Source organism: Triturus cristatus, chromosome 4_2, assembly GCF_964204655.1.
Source record: "Triturus cristatus chromosome 4_2, aTriCri1.1, whole genome shotgun sequence".
Classification (NCBI taxonomy): Eukaryota; Metazoa; Chordata; class Amphibia; order Caudata; family Salamandridae; genus Triturus; species Triturus cristatus.
The window spans coordinates 974,107,845-974,120,097 of NC_140586.1; the positions used below are offsets into that span (position 1 = coordinate 974,107,845).

General features: G+C 42.9%; 1 long non-coding RNA gene across 1 annotated transcript; it reads left to right on the forward strand.

The window, feature by feature from the left end:
* Positions 1 to 4,413: 4,413 nt before the first annotated feature.
* Positions 4,414 to 5,108, forward strand: LOC146839186 (uncharacterized). Its single transcript, XR_014960446.1, has 3 exons — positions 4,414 to 4,542; positions 4,637 to 4,719; positions 4,812 to 5,108. It is a non-coding gene; the product is annotated as an uncharacterized LOC146839186 (long non-coding RNA).
* Positions 5,109 to 12,253: the final 7,145 nt, after the last annotated feature.

The window sequence follows — 12,253 nt, forward strand, 5'->3', positions numbered from 1 at the left end:
CTTTCAGTTTTTTACTTTGATTCCATCAAGAAGGCATTCAGATGTGTCACACATTTGCCATAAATTCAGAATGTTAGCACTCTTTTTGCTCATTAGATCACTGTAGTAAAGCTACTGCTCACCAGGGAAAACTGCTGCTGGTATTGAAAGTGCATGTTTCAGTCTGCATGTCAGAATTTTTTAATGAAATAGAAGAGGATTTGAGAAGTCACTCAAAATTTGCCCTAATTTTTCTTTCTGCAGCACTAATCATACTTTTTATGGAAAAATGAACCCCCTCATTTTGTTCCTTTTTAAATTAAATGTTTTAAGAGTTACCACTTTAATCCAAGCAAGATGGCTTCAGGTGTGCCATACGTTTATCATAAGTAGGACTGTTAGCGCTCTAGTAGTTCTTTGGAACACTCTGGGAAGCTGCAGTAGAACACAAAGGAATCAACTGACAGTCTCTGCCCTTGTTGGATGTACATGTTTTACTGAGAATGTCAGACTTCATTCTCACATGACTGAGAAAGATAATGTGAATTTACAGAAAATAAGCTCTCAGTTTAGCCTATAGATCACCTTCCAAACCTCTGTGGTAAAAGCATGAGAAAATATTTTTCTCTCAATCATGATATCCCAGCAGAAGGCTTTTTCACATGGTGAAATCACCTTAGAACATACCACAATTCCTAAAATGTGTATGGTACCATCAACAAATGATTTATAATGTAACTAAAGTCTTAAAACCTTCTATTAACTGCAATGCTTTTTAATGAGGTGCTATCATGTATATTGGTCCCAAGATGGCTGCCAACACTTCTTGGATGAAGTGCTGACAGCCAATCAGATCTCAGGATGAGATGTGTGGTTAGGCTCCGCCCACATATATATATGCTTTTAAATGCTATTTTCTCAGGAAATACTGAACAGATTTACACCAGACCTGCAAAAGGCACTTCCTTGACCTTATGGCTACCTCTCTGCCAAATTTCAAGTAATTCTGTTCAGCCGTTCGGGCTGTAGCTGTGTCTAAAGGTCCTATGGAAAAATGCATGGGGAAAACGCGTTTTGGGACCCCCCTTTTTTCTCGGCCCCTGCTTGACGAATCCCCCTGAGACTTTCAGGGTAGGAGCGGAGCATAGCGCCCCACCTATTTTGAAAATTTCGCGAGGATTCGTCGACCGGCGCCAAAGTTATTCCAAATAGAATGTTGCGGATTTCCTATGGAAACAGGGTCCTAACTATAACTACCTACTGGCGACCGCCAGTAGGTAATATATATATATATATATATATATATATATATATATATATGGTTTCCCAAGTATTCCCCAGAGTTTGAAGGCGCACTCCAACAACGGACAGGTAACAACCTTTATTTGCAGTAGAAAGCGCAGTTCTGCCCCGACCTTTAGAGTCCTGATGCCGACGCGTTTCGAAGTTTCCTGCCTTCTTTTTCATAGGCATTCGTGCTCACACAGTCATGCTGGCTGTAACATCGTCCCTCTGCGTGTTCGTGCTTTCATTGACCTCAGGTGTGTCATCCATAATGGTTTTATACTCTTACGGCACGCTGGGATATGTAGTCCTTCTGCCTTTAAATTACTCCCTCTGGTGGGTTACTGTGTCCTTTCACGATTTCACAGGACAAATTAAGCCCTCCGGTGGGCCTCGGAGCAAAACTGCACTCTCTTTTGAATTTTCCGCTGTGCCTGCATTCGGGTAGGAGTGATTCCATCCTGCAGTCCTGTATCTCCTCCAGGTGGTGCAGCCCTCCACGGCAGGAGACGCCGTGATTAATGGTTTCCCAAGTATTCCCCAGAGTTTGAAGGCGCACTCCAACAACGGACAGGTAACAACCTTTATTTGCAGTAGAAAGCGCAGTTCTGCCCCGACCTTTAGAGTCCTGATGCCGACGCGTTTCGAAGTTTCCTGCCTTCTTTTTCATAGGCATTCGTGCTCACACAGTCATGCTGGCTGTAACATCGTCCCTCTGCGTGTTCGTGCTTTCATTGACCTCAGGTGTGTCATCCATAATGGTTTTATACTCTTACGGCACGCTGGGATATGTAGTCCTTCTGCCTTTAAATTACTCCCTCTGGTGGGTTACTGTGTCCTTTCACGATTTCACAGGACAAATTAAGCCCTCCGGTGGGCCTCGGAGCAAAACTGCACTCTCTTTTGAATTTTCCGCTGTGCCTGCATTCGGGTAGGAGTGATTCCATCCTGCAGTCCTGTATCTCCTCCAGGTGGTGCAGCCCTCCACGGCAGGAGACGCCGTGATTAATGGTTTCCCAAGTATTCCCCAGAGTTTGAAGGCGCACTCCAACAACGGACAGGTAACAACCTTTATTTGCAGTAGAAAGCGCAGTTCTGCCCCGACCTTTAGAGTCCTGATGCCGACGCGTTTCGAAGTTTCGTTCATTTTCTTCTGTCTTTTCCCCAGCCCGTAATCTAACTTGTTGTCCACGTTACCCTTGAAACATCCTGTGATTTTGACCATGAGACTCTTATGATAAATATACCCTATGTTTCTTTCTTATTGGAAATATTTTTTTGCCATATTCTCATTAGCTAGCAAGCAAATATTTATTTACAGGAGCTCTGTTTCCACATGACTATTAGACTGTTTTTTTTCCCCAATGTAATTATCATCTTTTTTGTCGTAATTTTATTAGATAATACCAATTTACAGGAGCTCACATGCTTGGTTTCTAATGATGCACCTTCAAATGACCAATGTTTTTTATGTCTTGTATTCTCTACAATTGAGATATCTTCTCTAGCGCAATTTGTCATTACAACCTTCAGAAGCATTTAATTCATGGACTCAGTGCGAATATGTTTATTGGACTATTAGTTCATCTATGAACCGACCATTAGTTTTGACCGCACCCTCATGAGTCTGTTAAACGATGTCAATCTAAATGTACACATATGTTTGCACCTCCATACTACTATTGATTGCTTTTTCCCAATGTAATTATCATTTTTTTTTTTGTCGTAATTTTATTAGATAATGCAAATTTTCATGAGCTTACATGCTTGGTTTCTAATGATGCACCTTCAAACGACCAATGTTTTTTTATGTCTTGTATTCTCTACAACTGAGATATCCTTTTTAGCGCAATTTGTCATTTCAACCTTCAGAAGCATTCAATTCATGTACTCAGTGCGAATATGTCTATTTGACTATTAGTTTACCTAAGAACCGACCATTAGTTTTGGCCGCACCCTTCATGTGTCTGTTAAACGATGTCAATCCAAATGTACACCCATGTTTGCTGACCAACCAGGCACCTCCATACCACTGACGCTTCGTTCCATGATTTTTCACGGCGTTACGTGTCCATAATCAAATCCCATTCAGCTGATTATGACTCCACTGCCGGTTATGCCTTCTACTTACTTAAATATTATAACACCCGGACCTATTCAGATACACTTTTCCACATTGTTTATTTATTAATTTTTATTCACGATTTCTCCAAGCCCAATTAGGAACTACGAGAATGGTCTTTCTTCCACTCTCCCGTTATTGGCAGCATTTAGCGGCTGCACCCGGTCCAGCGTCACGCGGCCGTGAGCGTTCTCCATATCAGGGAGCCGCTCCGAGGTCTCAGTAAGCAGCCAGATCCGAGCAGTTGGAGTCTCGAACGCCGCTTCAAGGTAGAGTCACTGACTGTATGGCATTCTGCTTTATTAGCCTTAAACGACCGATCAGTTAATCCTAGGCTTTTATACTTCCCACAATCAGCGCGTCCTCGTGTATGCAGACGACTTTGCCCGTCCTTTGCATATTGCGTTAAGCGATCCTTTCTTGTACTGAATTCTTTCAAAGTGGTTTGTTTTATTTATGTAATTTATTGGCCAGTTTCCCCCCCACGCGGTCATAAGCGTTCTCTCATATCAGGGAGCCGCTCCGAGGTCTCAGTAAGCTGGTATATCCAAGCAGTTGGAGACTCGAACGCAGCCTCAAAGTATAGTCACTGCCTGTATGGCATCCCGCTGTATTTGGCATAACCGACCGATAAGTATACCCATGTTTTTCCATGCTTCCCATAAATAGTGCGTCCCCGTGTATACTGACGATTTTGCCTGTCCTTTGCATATTGCGTTAAGCGTTCTTTTCTCATATTGAATTCTTTCTTTGTGTTTTTTATTAATTTATTGGCCAGTCCCCCTTATGGGTTTTTTATGGTTCACACGACGAGTTCGTCCACATTTCAACCTATGATTGTGCTTTTTTCATGCATATTGTGTAAGCGATATTTCGCTCCTTGGATTCATTCTGTTTCTCCTACGTCTATTTCCTAGTCTGTGGTTTCTCGCCCCCTCCTTTGTATATCGTAGTATACGGATGATAGGTTGGGCGGCCAGGTCCTTTTGGCATTATATTTCTCACCTATCCGGTTTCACATTTAAAATGAGCACTCTCTCCATTTGGTTTGTAGAGGCTGTTTTTCCAGTGATTCATTTTCACTCAACATACCGATCTACGCGACGGTGTGCTTCGATGGAGTAATCAATTCCTCCCTTTTGTTTCAAGCAATACACGTAAGTCCATTTTCACACGGAGTCATACCCTCTGTCCACTTATTCAAATTTAATAAATTTTCTTCACTCCAATGTCACCTTTAATTCTTTTTAGGTGTTTTTCACTCCCACCCGTCTTTGGAGCCTTTTTGCCCTGCTGTTAAGCTGACACTGATTAGATGTTCGTTCCTTTAACTGGTAATTATGGCATTTATTTTCCATATCCAGCCTCGCATTTTAAATCCCCGCTTGGCTCTACTACTCTTTAACTCCTACCCATCTTTTTATAGGTGCCCACCTTCCCCTTTCAACCATCCTCTTTGTCCTGAGGAAGACCCCACCTGTAAGGATTTAATCAACCTACCTTGGAAGAGGGGTCGAAACGTCGACATCCCACCATGCCAATACATTCAATAGTGCGTTGAGCACTGTGGACTATCACTTGTATATGGTTGTTCGGTTAAACATTCAATTTTGTCAATGAATGACTCTAATCCTGACTAATCGGCACGACAGCAACGTGCCCAGCAATTGATTTGTATTATTGTTATGAACACTTATATGTCACTTATCCTACTACCCTACCTAACTCGTCACTCCTTCCCTTCCCCGTGGCACCCTGCACCTTTATAAATAGTGTGATTTTTTCAAATGCATTTATGTGCTTGTTCCAAGTGTGATTAAATAACACTTTGGTTCTGCCTTATTCGTTGCAACAGTTATTTTGTTTACCTTTTTTCAATTTTACGTATGTTCTGGGACCATTTGCATTTATACAGCATGACTGTGTGAGCACGAATGCCTATGAAAAAGAAGGCAGGAAACTTCGAAACGCGTCGGCATCAGGACTCTAAAGGTCGGGGCAGAACTGCGCTTTCTACTGCAAATAAAGGTTGTTACCTGTCCGTTGTTGGAGTGCGCCTTCAAACTCTGGGGAATACTTGGGAAACCATTAATCACGGCGTCTCCTGCCGTGGAGGGCTGCACCACCTGGAGGAGATACAGGACTGCAGGATGGAATCACTCCTACCCGAATGCAGGCACAGCGGAAAATTCAAAAGAGAGTGCAGTTTTGCTCCGAGGCCCACCGGAGGGCTTAATTTGTCCTGTGAAATCGTGAAAGGACACAGTAACCCACCAGAGGGAGTAATTTAAAGGCAGAAGGACTACATATCCCAGCGTGCCGTAAGAGTATAAAACCATTATGGATGACACACCTGAGGTCAATGAAAGCACGAACACGCAGAGGGACGATGTTACAGCCAGCATGACTGTGTGAGCACGAATGCCTATGAAAAAGAAGGCAGGAAACTTCGAAAGGCGTCGGCATCAGGACTCTAAAGGTCGGGGCAGAACTGCGCTTTCTACTGCAAATAAAGGTTGTTACCTGTCCGTTGTTGGAGTGCGCCTTCAAACTCTGGGGAATACTTGGGAAACCATTAATCACGGCGTCTCCTGCCGTGGAGGGCTGCACCACCTGGAGGAGATACAGGACTGCAGGATGGAATCACTCCTACCCGAATGCAGGCACAGCGGAAAATTCAAAAGAGAGTGCAGTTTTGCTCCGAGGCCCACCGGAGGGCTTAATTTGTCCTGTGAAATCGTGAAAGGACACAGTAACCCACCAGAGGGAGTAATTTAAAGGCAGAAGGACTACATATCCCAGCGTGCCGTAAGAGTATAAAACCATTATGGATGACACACCTGAGGTCAATGAAAGCACGAACACGCAGAGGGACGATGTTACAGCCAGCATGACTGTGTGAGCACGAATGCCTATGAAAAAGAAGGCAGGAAACTTCGAAACGCGTCGGCATCAGGACTCTAAAGGTCGGGGCAGAACTGCGCTTTCTACTGCAAATAAAGGTTGTTACCTGTCCGTTGTTGGAGTGCGCCTTCAAACTCTGGGGAATACTTGGGAAACCATATATATATATATATATATATATGTATGTATATATATATATATATATTATCTACTGGCGGTCGCCAGTAGATAGTTATAGTTAGGACCTCTTTTCCATAGGAAATCTGCAACATTCTATTCCCAATAAGTCTGGCGCTGGTTGATGAATCCTCGCAAAATTTTCCAAACTTTTGGCCAGCTCTGTTCCGCTCCTACCCTGAAAGTTTTGTGGTGATTCATCAAGTGGGAGCCGAGATAAAAGGTGGTCCCAAAAAGTATTTTCCCCATGCAATTTCCTATAGGATCTGTTTTCGCAACTACAGCCCGATCCGCTGAACGGAATGACACCAAATTTGGCAAAGAGGTAGTCCTCAGTTCAGACTCGTGCCTTTTGCGTAAATGGTGTGAATCCGTTCAGTAGTTCCTGAGAAAATTAGAGTTATATGTACATATATATCTATGGCCGGGGAGGATCCGCGGACCCTACCCGCACCGGAAGCGCACCCTCCCTGAACCTAGCGTGCACCCTCCCTCAGCAGCCAATTAGCTGAATGCTAATTGGCTGCTGAGTGTCTGTCTACATTCGAAACCAGGAACTATTGGTGGCCATTTTCTGCCTCGGTAGAAGCGAGGCTGAAGAAGCAAGGGGAATAAGTGTTTAAAACATATAAAGGGGGCAGAGTGAAAATACTCTGACCCTCTAGAGGTGCTTAGGCGGTCCCAGAAGGACCACCTGGAGCCCTATTTTTAAAAAAGGTGCACGCATCCTACCGTGGATCCAAGGAAAAAAACTTGAAATTGTTGGGGGATAAAGATCAAGCTTAAGTGTTTTGTTCTTGAGTGGCTCTAAAAAGAGCCGTTGTGTTCATTGAGAGTTTTTGGTACTTATAAGTAAGTACCTATACAGAGTCTAAAGTTGTTGAGGAAGACTCTGTTTCCTTCATCAGTAAAGTGTACTCCATCTCTCCTATACATCTCTTGGATATGAAAGCGCAGATTGTTATTGTAAATGGACCACATTCTATAGTCTCGGAAAAACGCAGAAACAGATTTATTCACATGTTTCCTAGCTTTCTCAATCTGTGGACAAAAATGATCGGACCAGTTCCATTTCTGCCTTTGGCATATGTTAGAATACACAAAGGTAGTTTTGGGGAAAATTGAAATCAGTTCTGCAAAGGTGTCCTTCATAAGCATTTCCAGACCTACTCCAGTCAAAGTGTCTAGGTCATTGCCACCACAGTGCACTATTATGAGGTCAGGGTGTTGGATTTGCATGAAGGATTTCACCAATGGCATCAATTGGTGCCACATTAACCCTCTCTGTCCAATCCATTTAATGTCTACATTTGGCAGTATTTCTTGTTAGGATCCCCTCGCGACAGCACTCTTTTGCACTCTTTTGCAAATCTTGCACGTGACCAAGGTGGCATTGGTCTTATTCTGCCCCTCGGGAAAAGTAAAACATTTCCACACCACTGAAGAAAAATGTTCTTTGCGTGGTGCCTCCTCCAAAAATTCATCCTCAGATGTATGAGGAGATGCAGGTGATGTCTGCTGCCCTGAAGCCATTTTTAGTTGAAAAATGTTAGAGCTGAGTGTAAACTTAGTCTAAAAAATCTTCTTCTCTGCAAAGAGATGCTCCTCCAAAGAAGGTCAAAGAAGAATGATTGAATTGGGTGGGGTCTTTCAATAGTTAGAACAGGAAGTGTAATGAACCAATCAAATCTCTTTTTTTGCAGGTCACAGGGGATCCGCGCACCCTGCGCGTACGCAGCACGCACCCAGTGCGAATTCGCAAAATTGAATTAAAAAAAATTATAGGATTAGATGTAAAAATATATTAGTTTTAAGACTAGTTTAGAGTTTGTCTTCAATTAATATTCACATGAAATACATATATATGTTTTTTTAAATGTTAAATATTTTGCTGGATCCACGTACCTACCGCGTCATAGACACACATGATGCATCGCGGAAGCGCGTAAACGTCGCGTTACGTACATCGAACGTGTCGCGTATAGGCTGGGAGTCGCGTACCAGTCGCATTGCAATCACGCAGTAAACACATATGACATCACTGATGACATCTCAAATGACCTATGGTTTTTTCAGTGAATTTCTAAGGTTTTTTAAATGCCAATTCCTAACTATAACGCCCCTGAAACCTTTGTATATACATATATATATATATACACATTACCATTCTAGGTTTGCAAAGGGCCTTCCACAACGCTGTAATGCTTGTCACTGCATTTTTGGTAACGTTTGACGCGTTTCAGCTAGAAACAAGGCTTTTTTTGCAAATCTGCAGATTAGGGAGCAGATGATGGATTATGTGGCTAATGCAGAAAATGTATAATTGTGCAAAAGTCGGTGCAGCCAAACAGTCGCATAATTCCAGTGGCCCTGCTCATACCTCTGACCAGGTCCACAAGTGGTCCTCAGTGATTCCTTCTTTTTTTGTCTCACTGATTTCATAGTTTAGCTTCTATGGAAATGAAGAAGACCAAACCTGAGGTTACCACTCCACAACACAGACTACTATACCACATAATTACTCTCCATAACACACAATCCCACTCTGCATAATTCCTATACACTAAATACCACATACTTTCTATCCACATAATTTCACTGCACAACATACCACATAATTCCACTATGTACATCCACTTCACTCCCAAAAACATTAGTAATAAACGTTTGCATTTACAACGTCAATAGCCTAATTCTCGCAAATACGAAACCTATTGCATTGCAAACACTTCTTTAATTATGATTTGTGTTTGCAGAGTGGTGGAGAAAGTGTGCTGGGCCTCTGACCAGCACTCAGGAATTCCAGTGTGTATGGCTTCAAGGAGTACCAGTAGGGCTTCTTGGCCCCCAAAGTCCCTCAGGAGTAAATTGGACTTCATCCCCCATCCTGTAGTCTGCCAGGAGGTGTGTTTGCAGAATGGTGGAGAAAGGGGGGCATGGCCTCTGAAAACATCTTAGCAATCCTACTGTGTGGGACTTACTGGAGGTGGTTGGCACCCAAGGACATCCTTGAGGGCCAACTACCCCTCCTATTACCTCCAGTAAGTCCCACAGATGGTGGTATAAAAAGGGGTGTGGCCTCGAACAGACCACCTCTCTGAAACACAGCTCTGTGGTGCATACTGGAGGTACCGGGTGGGCTAGTTGGCCCCCAGGGACACTCAGGATTGAAGGGGACTTAATCCCCTAATTTACATCACTCCAGGGGGCGTGTTTGCACACTTGTCATATCAGGCACCACCCCCTCCCTGCACCACTCTGCAAAACACGTCCCCTGGCACATTGTAACTTGGGAAATAAGTCCCCTTCAATTCTGAGGGTCCCTGGGGGCCAACTAGCCCACCAGGTAACTCCAGTAAGCGCCACAGAGCTGCATTGCAGAGAGGCGTGGCCTCGGACTAACTCTCTGCAACGCAGTTCTGTGGTGCATATTGAAGGTACCTTGTGTGCTAGTTGGCCCCCAGCCAATCACATGTAGTTCTCTAATGTCAACAAAGTCATACAGAACATATCCCGCACATTTACATTTAATTTATCTCTCACACATTTATAAAACATCTCTTCTAAAGAAGAACTCCCCAACTACTTCTATTTATAAGTGGTACTATTTGTCAGGCTGTGTCGATGTGGCGGATATATATAGGTGTTGAAGTGGTTTGTGTTTTACTGATGGTGAGCTTCACTATCCCTTTTGAGACACTCGTCAATTTATTCATTCCATTTAATGTCTTTAATATAGATACAGTAAAGGGACTTTATATCAAAAGTTTGGGAATTAGAACTTTGTTTACTTTCCTCATGCCCTGCTATATACTCTACAGACTGTTTAAACGACTTTCGTAACATATAGATGTCTAGCTAGTAAAGGTGGTGTAGTTCGACTGGGCCCATTTATAAACAGTGCTGTGGGATGGTTTATGTTTTACCCGCCAATTTGCATGTGTGAATACTTTTTGCCGATAAGTTCCGGCAGACACCTGTTAAAATTAATGTTGTATATGGGTATAGTGGCGCTACTGGGAATGGTGGGGGTTTCTGTTTGATTTCGTATGGTTAAGCAAGGGTGGGGTTGGGGGAGGTGGCTATGTTGCTGATTTAAACACAGAATATAGTAACGTGCAGATGTCGAGCTACTAAAGGTGATTAAGTACACCTGGGAGCACTTATAAAGCGCCCTATGGCATGGGATATGTTTTAGTCACAAATTTGCATGTTTTAATACGCTTTGCTGATAAGCGTTTCGGGAGACATCTGTTTGGCTATAGTGGCGCTTCTACGTTTGCTGGGGCTCTTTCTTTTATTGCATAAAGTTAAGCAACGACGGGAGTTGAGGTGGTGTAGTGGTACTGTGACTATTTATAAACCGTCTTATGGTATGGTGTATTTTTGAGTTGCAAAATTGCAAGTTTTAATAGGTTTTGCTGATTAGCGTTCCGGCAGACACCTGTTGCCATTAAGTCTATATATGGCTATAGTGGCGGTAACGGGAGTGCTGGTGCTCGTTGTTTGACTTCGTAAGGTTATGCAAGGGATGGGTGGGGGTGGGGGAGGTGCGTATGTTGCTGATTATAAGACGGATATTTGTAACGTGGGCTTGTATAGCTACTAAAGGTAATGTAGTTTCACTGGGCCCATTTATAAACAGTGCTATGGGATGGTTTATGTTTTACCCGCCAATTTGCATGTTTGAATAGTTTTTGCTGATAAGTGTTCCGGTAGACACATGTTAAAATTAAGCCTGTGTATGGGTATAGTGGAGCTACTAGGAATGGGGGGTTTCTGTTTGATTTCGTACTGTTAACCAAGGGCGAGGGTGGGTGTGGGGCAGGTAGTTATGTTGCTGTTTGAAAAACAGAATATAGTAACGTGGAGATGTGGAGCTACTAAAGGTGATGTAGTACCATTGGGAGCACTTACAAAGCACCCTATGGCATGGTATATGTTTTACCACAAATGTGCATGTTTTATTATGGTTTGCTGATGAGCTTTTCAGGAGACATCTGTTGAAGTTAAGGTTGTGTATGGCTATAGTGGCACTTCTACGTTTGCTTGGGCTCTTTCTTTTATTGCGTAAAGTTAAGCAAGGGCAGGTGTTAAGGTGGTGTAGTGGTACTGTGACTATTTATAAACCATCTTATGGTATGGTGTATGTTTGAGTTGCAAAATTGTAAGTTTTAATAGCTTTTGCTGATGAGCGTTCCGGCAGACACATGTTGACATTAAGTCTATCTATGGCTATAGTGGCGGTATTGGGAGTGCAGGGGCTCGTTGTTTGATTTCGTAAGGTTAAGCATGGGTATGGGTGAGGGTGGGGATGTGCGTATTTTGATGATTATATGACGGACATTTGTAACATTGGCATGTGTAGTTAGGAAAGGTAATGTAGTTTGAGTGGGCCTATTTATTAACCGTGCTATGTTATTGTTTATGTTTTTCCCGCGAATTTGCATGTTTGAATATGTTTTGTTGATAAGTGTTCCGGCACACACCTGTTAAAATTAAGCCTGTGTAAAACATATACCATAAGTACTGAAGGTGATGTAGTACCACTGGGAGCACTTATAAAGTGCCCTATGGCATGGTATATGTTTTACCCGCAAATTTGTATGTGTTAATACGCTTTGCTCATCAGCGTTCCGGTAGACGGTTGTTGAAATTAAGTTCCTGTATTGGCATAGTGTGTTTACTAGGTTTGGTATGGCTCTTTCTTTAATTTTGTAAAGTTAAGAAAGGATGGGGAAGAGGGTGGTGCAGTGGCAGTGTGCCCATTTATGAATCGCTTTATGG